The following is an 8,050-nucleotide window of genomic DNA, read 5'->3' on the forward strand; positions in this document are numbered from 1 at the left end:
CCTCCACCATATCAGTGAAGATGGACATCATACACTGCTGAAAAGTTGTTGGTGCATTGCATAACCTGAATGGCATCCGCGAGAATGCAAAAGTGCCATATGGACAAGTGAATGTGGTCTTCTCTTAGTCTTCAGGTGCAATAAGAATCTGGTTATATCCGGAATATCCATCCAAGAAGCAATAATAAGCACGTCCGGATAACCTATCTAACATTTGATCAAGAAATGGAAGCGAAAAATGGTCTTTCCGCGTAACTTTGTTGAGCTTTCTATAATCCATATACACTCTCCACCCGGTGACAGTTCTTATGGGGATCAATTCATTTTTTTCATTTGTGATCACAGTCATGCCCCCTTTCTTTGGGACACATTGCACTGGAGAGGTCCACGAACTATCAGAAATAGGGTAAACCACCCCGACATCCAACCACTTGATGATCTCTTTCTTTACTACCTCTTGCATGGCCTCATTCAATCGTCTTTGATGTTCCATGAATGGTTTGGCATCCTCCTTCAAAATGATTTTGTGCATGCAAAAGGTGAGGCTTATACCCTGAAGCACCGCAAGGGTGGCATCTACCTGCACGTTAGTTAAGTACGAGAAAAGAATAACAGGTAAAGTGGAACAAGGGCCTAGAAACTCATACCTGAGGTGTGAAGGAAAAGGCTTTAACTCCAAGGTGGGAGGCTCCTCGATTGAGGGCTTTGTTGGTGGAGTCTTCCGGTTTTCGAGATCCAAGGAAAGTTTTTGGGGCTTATAAGTATATGATCCTATTCCTTGCAAAGCATTGACACATTCTACAAAGCTTTCCTTCTCATCCTCATCATGATTCAACAACACAATTTCCAAGGTGTCTTCCACATTTATCATAGCACTTGTGTCATCAATAATTACTTAAGTCACAAGATCCATGAACAAACACACTTCATTGCTATTTGGCTGCCTCATTGATTTACAAACATGGAACACCACTTTTTCATCGCCCACCCGGAAGGTGAGCTCTCTAGCATCTACATCAACTAAGGCCTTCCCTGTAGCAAGGAAAGGTCTCCCCATAATGATTAGCACCTCGTAGTCAACCTCACAGTCAAGTATCACAAAATCTACGGAAAGGATGAACTTGTCCACCCTAACTAACACATCATCAATTATCCCCAATGGTCTTTTCATTGTCCGATATGCCATTTGCAACCTCATGGATGTGGGTTTTGGTTTCCCAATCCCTAACGTTTTGAACACAGAATAGGGCATCAAGTTAATGGTTGCCCCCAAATCACATAAAGCTTTGGCGAAATTGGCACTCCTAATAGTGCAGGGGATTGTGAAAGCACCGGGGTCTTCCAACTTTGGAGCCATGGAGTGTACTATAGCACTCACTTGATGTGTCATTTTGTTCATTTCACGGTTCATTGATCTCTACTTTGTTACCAAATCCTTCATGAACTTGGCATATCCCGGCATTTGTTCTAAGGCTTCAACCAACGGCACATTTACGGACAAACTTTTCATCATATCAATGAATTTCTTGAATTGATTCTTATTGTTTTTCTTTGCAAGTATTTGAGGGTATGGAGGAGGAGGCCTTGGCATTGGTACCTTAGCCTTTGGTACTACCATTTCTGGCATGTCAGTCACGTTCTCCCTAGACGGGTTCACTTCTTCTTGTGTCTCCTCCACATTTTCATCAATATCAATCCTCGCTTCTTCATTAGCTTGAACATCATTGCTTGGCTCATCATCATCTTGCACCAACACATCATTGCCCACATGTTTTCTTTGGTTTGAGGTACTAGTAACTCCACCTCTCCCACTTCTTGTTGTCACGGCCATTACGTGCCCCGTATTCCCACCTTTCGGATTCACCACTGTATCACTAGGTAGCACCCCCTTTTGGCGAGTATTTAAAGCTTGAGAAATTTGGCAAAGTTGAACCTCCAAGTTGAGAATAGAAGTGTTGTGGGAGGCTAATTGGGCATCGGAGTCGGCATTTTTCTCCATCATTTGCTTAAACATGTTTCAATCCGTCCCATTTCACTATTGGAAGAACTAGGACCTTGCGACGGATATGGAGGCGGGTTGTTTGGTTGTTGATACATCGGGGGACTCTGAAAGCCCGACCCCCAATTTCCTTGATTGCTATTGTTCTGCCCCCCTTGATTATTGTTGTTCCCCCAATTTCTTTGATTGTTGCCACCCCAATTACCTTGATTATTTCCTCCCCAATTTCCTTGATTATCCAAATTGATTTGATTAGTATTGTTGCCACCACCCCAACTACCTTGATTATTTCCTCCCCAATTACCTTGATTACCACAATTTCTTTGATTATTGTTATTGCCACCACTCCAATTTCCTTGGTGGCTTTGGTTGATCCAGTTTCCTTGTGATCTCCATTGTTGTTGATTTGGAGCATTGCTTCTTTGACCTTGATAATTGTTGATATATTGAACCTCTTCATCTTTCTCATCATATGAATCATCTTGATTATACCCACTATTACTTTGCTCAAATTGTTCCGGATGGTTTTGTACTTGTTGACCTCGTTGCCGTCTCTTGGTTACCATCATGTTCACCCCTTCCATAGCATTCATCTATCTAGACCCTTGAACCTGTTGAAGCTGAGCCTTGGCCAATTGGTTCATGGTGGTTGTCAACTCCGCAATAGCTTGCCTATGATCATGTAGCTCCTTGTGTAGGTGAATAAAATTTGGGTCACCCTGAGGAATATTGGCTCTACTTTGCCACGCCGAAGAGGTGTCCGCCATCTCATCTAAGATTTCACAAGCTTCAAAATAAGGCATGCTCATGAAGTTACCCCCAGCGAGTTGATTTACCACAGACTAATTTGTTGTGTTGATCCCCCTGTAGAAGGTCTGTTGGATCATGGCCCCAGTCATATCATTGTTCGGGCATTCTTTGACCATGGTGCGATATCTTTCCCAAATCTCGTGCAATGGCTCATTGGGCTCTTGTTTGAAAGCTAAAATCTCATCCCTTAGTGTAGCCATGTGCCCCGGAGAGAATAATTTGGCAATGAACTTCTCGGCCAACTCATCCCAAGTGTGGATGGAATGATTGGGCAATCTCTCTATCCAGTCCAAAGCCTTTCCCCGTAGAGAAAAGGGAAATAGCCTTAATCGCAGTGCATCCTCGGTGACATTTGTTTGCTTACTCCCCCAACAAGTATCGACGAAACCCTTGAGATGCTTGTAAGCATTTTGGTGTGGAGCTCCGGTGAAGAAACCCCGTTGCTCAACCAGTGTAAGCATCACGTTGGTAATTTGGAAGTTGCCTGCCCTAATCTGGGGCGGGACTATTGCACTTGCATAGCCCTCATTCGGAAACACCCGGTGTGCTGCTTTTGGTGGAGTTTGTCAGCCTCGCCTGTTTACTTGAGGCTCGGGATGAACCTCATCCACTTGATCGCAATCTACCTCCTCCCCCAATGGTAAATTTCCGAGGAGCTCGTTGTTAAGGGCTATTTTGTACCTGAAAGCAATTCACAAATAAAATTGGTGACTCAGAAGGAAAGAAAGACAAAACATACAAATACCTAGATATATAGATAAATCCGTTTAACTCCCCGGCAACGACGCCAAAAATTGATCTATGCCAAACCTACACCACAATTGAGTAGCGAGGCGGTCGATGCAATAATAAACCCAACAAAGGTCGGGATCAAATCCACAGGGAGTTAGAATATGGGATTAGGTGTATATCTAAGTTAATTGCAAGTTTTGTCTTTAATTGCACTTCCACAAACTTGATTGGTTTTTCTATTTCTAACTTTACTCTAAAGATTGCAATAATTGAAACTAAGGACAATATTTTTGTTGTTGTTTTTTAAATGTTTAAAGAGACTAGGGTAGTGACTTCTACCTAGGTGGATATCTAACGGGTAGCAAAATCTTGGGGAAGCGTGATTAATTGGGATTGTAATATAGCTATCACACCCGGGTACTCACTCTATACCTCTCGGTAGTTTGAGTGATTTTACCCAATTTTGGTTTTCTCAAGTCTAAATGGGTATTCATGCAAATCAAGTGATATTGGCTCAAGTTGGGTATTACTATCTCTAGGTTTAACCCTTTAATTGGGGCTATCAATTTCTTGAGTTCATCCCAATTCCTTGTTAGCCTAGTTTTCCTAGACTTAGTCCCTCTTTCTCAAGTAAAGACTAAGTCATAAAGGCATGAATCAATGTTTGCAACCATTAATTTTTGAGTTCTAGCAAGAACTAGACTAAATATCACTAACCCATTCACATTCAAGCCCTAAAATCAAATACCCATTAAATACCCATACTAGGGTTGGGTCACAACCCTAGCTATAGGTTTAGCTACTCATGGAAATAACAGAAATTAAAGATAAAATGAAAATAAAATCCATAATATTAATTTGTGGAATGAAAATCTAATGTTAAAAAGTGAATCTAGTGCAAAAACTCCGAAAACAGAAAAGTCAGTCGTATACAAAACATAACATACCCTAAAAATGACAAAAAGTTCTATTTATACTAAGCTGAAAATATCTGACAAAAAATGCCCCTATGGAGGTTGTGCGGCCGCGTAATTCTGAGTGCGGCCGCATAATTCTGATGATGTCCGCGTTCTTCTCTTTTGGATCTGGGTTGAATTGAACTTTCATGGACCGCATAATTCTAAGTGCGGCCGCGCTCCAAATTATGCGGCCACATAAAAGTGATGCGGTCCGCACTTGCTTGAGTTTGGCTTAAATCAACTCTCTAGTTCTTCATTTCGCAGACCGTATAATTTTGATCGCGGCCGCACAATTCTGGTGCGGTCCGCACTTCTCTCTTTTGCTCAAGTGTTCAGCTCTCTGAATCTCAGTCATCGTTGTCCGTGTAATTTCATTCGCGGCCGCACAGGGACTTTCGTGGCCGCACATTTCTGGTGCGCTCCGCGCTCGTCATTTAGCCCAAAAATCACTCTCTGGATCACCCTCTCACGGACCGCGTAATTTTGATCACGGCCGCATCATGGCTTTCGCGGTCGCACTATATTTGTGCGGTCCGCGCTTCAAACCTCTTTGCCCAGCCTTGGTTTTTGTTCAACTTTTGACTCTTTTGTGAGTTGATTTTGATTGCTTTGGCTCATTTTGAACAATTCCTGCAAGCAAGCATATTTCATTAGTTTTCGGGATTACCTCCAAGCATTTTTGGCCTAAAACACAAGTAAAAGAGAGCAAATAATAGGTTAAAATCCCTACTTATCAAGACTCTAATCTTCGGTGTACTGGTCAAAGACTTAGCTCACATTAATACTATAAGTGTTTTCAGGAATTACCTTAAAAATATAATCAAGTATGGAAAGTATATCTCATGATTAAGCAGACAAGAGAACTCTGGTGAAAGACGTTCACCGCTTAGTTAAGCTAGGAGTTCAACTTTCAGACTCCAAAGATAATGGAGTTGTTGTCCAGAACAGGACTTGTTCCTCCTTAGTAGCCGAAGTAAAGGAGAAACACTTTGATGATCCCTACCTGTTGTAGCTGAAAGAGGGGATTCACAAGCATAAGACGATGGCTTTTGAACAAAGGGGGAGATGATGGTACTTTGAGGTACCAAGAAGGAGTGTGTGTCCAGACATAGATGGACTTAGAGAAGGAGGATCATGTTAGAAGCCCATAGTTCCAGGTATTATATCAACCCCGGTTCCCCAAAGATGTATCATGCTCAAGGAGATTTATTGGTGGAATGACATGAAAAGGAACGTCGCAGACTTTGTGGCCAGGTGTCCGAATTGTCAGCAAGTGAAAGTCGAGCAGCAGAAAACCAAGTGTTTATCTCAGAATACACATATCCTTTAGTGAAGATGGCAAATATGGACCTTATAATAGGATTATCTCGCTCATTTTGAAAGCATGATTTGTATGGGCGTAGGTGTAGATCGCCAATTGGTTGGTTCGAAGTTGGCGAAGAAGAGTTGTTGGATCCAGATTTGGTCTATCAAGCTATGTAGAAAGTCAAGTTGATTCAAGAGCATTTGAAGACGGCTCAGAGTCGCCAAATGTCCTATTCGGATGTGCAGCATAGAGACTTAGAGTTTCAAGTTGATGATTGGGTGTTTCTGAAAGTTTTGCCCATGAAAGGTGTTATAAGATTTGGGAAGAAAGGAAAGCTGAGTCCCAGATACATCGGGCCATATAGGATCCTATGAAGGATCGGGCAAGTAGCTTATGAGTTAGAGTTTCCACCAGAATTGGTGGTTGTACACCCATTATTTCACGTGTCATGTTATAACATTCAAGTTTCCAGTATTCAGATCTCATGTCACAACATTTATGTTTCCAGTATTCAGATCTTATGTTAGAACATTCATGTTAATTCAGTACTCAGATACTCATGTCAGTCCAGTACTCAGATATTGATGTCAGCTCAGTGCTTATATATTCACTTTAGTTTAGTACTCAAATATTTGTGCCAGTTCAGTATTCATATATCCACGTTAGTTCATAATTCACGTATCCATGACAGACCAGTATTCACGTATATGTTTCATGTTATGTGTCTTATGATGCCTTGTGAGGCTTGTGGTATGCTTTGTTTGCTGACAGGTGTTTTGGAGAAATGTTGAAGGTAACTAACCTTTTCATTCAGACCTTATAATATAATCTCCATGTCTTTCAGTATTCAGTCAGCTCATTATTCAGTCAATTCAGTAGCCATTCAGCTCAGTACCTATTCAGTTCAGTACCTCAGCAGTTCAGTAATCATGTATTCATTTAGTTTAGTATGCGTGTGTTCTAGACGATTCAACTTTCACAGGTTTCCATCTGTACCGTTAAGGTCCAGAGTTAGATTTAGTTACAATAAAGAAACTCATTCGAGGACGAATGATCCCAAGGGGGAGATAATGCAACACTCCATAAATTTGAATTAGTTGTGGATGCATTAAATGAGTATTAATATGACCTTTTAACATGTGAAGTCCTATCGGGATGAGTATGGGCAGAAATAATTATATTAGAATCAAGACCGAGAGTGAGGTGCATAAAATTCGATTGGATCAACTAAGTTTATGGGAGGTCCGTCTTATAGCATTAGACAGTTCAAGGCCATGAAAATTCACAGCCTTAGATAGTGCAAGGCCATGAAAACTCACGGCCATCGACAATGCAAGGCCATAAAAACTCACAGCCATATACAGTGCAAGGCACTGTCCAAGGCATTAACCTCAGCTCCCATGACAGTGCAAGGCACTGTCCATGGCATCAAAGTCAGCACCCATGACAGTGCAAGGCACTGTAGTTTTGGCACTTCTAATGGCGCCTTGCACAATCATTTTGGCGCCTCAGATGATGCCCTGCGCCGATGATGTTTATCCGATCTACTTTTATTTCCTCCTCAATTTTTGGGACGCGTACACTTATTTAAACCCTACCTTGTTCCCTACAACCCCAAACACGTAAGTTTTCTCAAGAAAGGGAAGCTCTCAAGAACCCAACTTCCCCAAGGTCCCTCCATCATCCAAGGTGAGTTCTAAAGATGATTCTAAGTTAATTTCAATTCTCCAACACCTTATTAACATGGGTAAATCCTTCAAATCATTAGATTATTTATCGAGATACCATTGTTGAGAAACGAAACCCTAGAACTCGAATTCAAGAGGATTGAACTTCAAAAAGGTAATGCTTCTACTCCCTGATCATTTATATATATGAATTGATGAGTTTTTGGGAGAATTATAAATGAGTTTGATAAACAAAACCATAAGAACTATGCTAGGGTTTTGGATTGTTGACTTATGATTGTAGTAAAGATTTGGGTGATGAGAAATGGTGTCAGTTACATCTATTTGGGATTGTAGAGTCACCTAGAAGTAGTAGAATGAGAATTAGGTGAGGAAAACACCATTAATGGGGGATATGAGATATTACTCCCATAAGGTGTTTGATAAAATTCCAAAGTTACCAAAACATGAGCTGTAGCGCTAATATTGGTTCCTCTTACTCTGAGAGATAAGTACAGACGTCTCCGTACCGATCCTTCTAACTCTACTAAGCTTGCTCGTGACTCGTGAGACCTAT

The sequence above is a fragment of the Nicotiana tomentosiformis genome, chromosome 1, assembly GCF_000390325.3.
Source record: "Nicotiana tomentosiformis chromosome 1, ASM39032v3, whole genome shotgun sequence".
Lineage (NCBI taxonomy): Eukaryota > Viridiplantae > Streptophyta > Magnoliopsida > Solanales > Solanaceae > Nicotiana > Nicotiana tomentosiformis.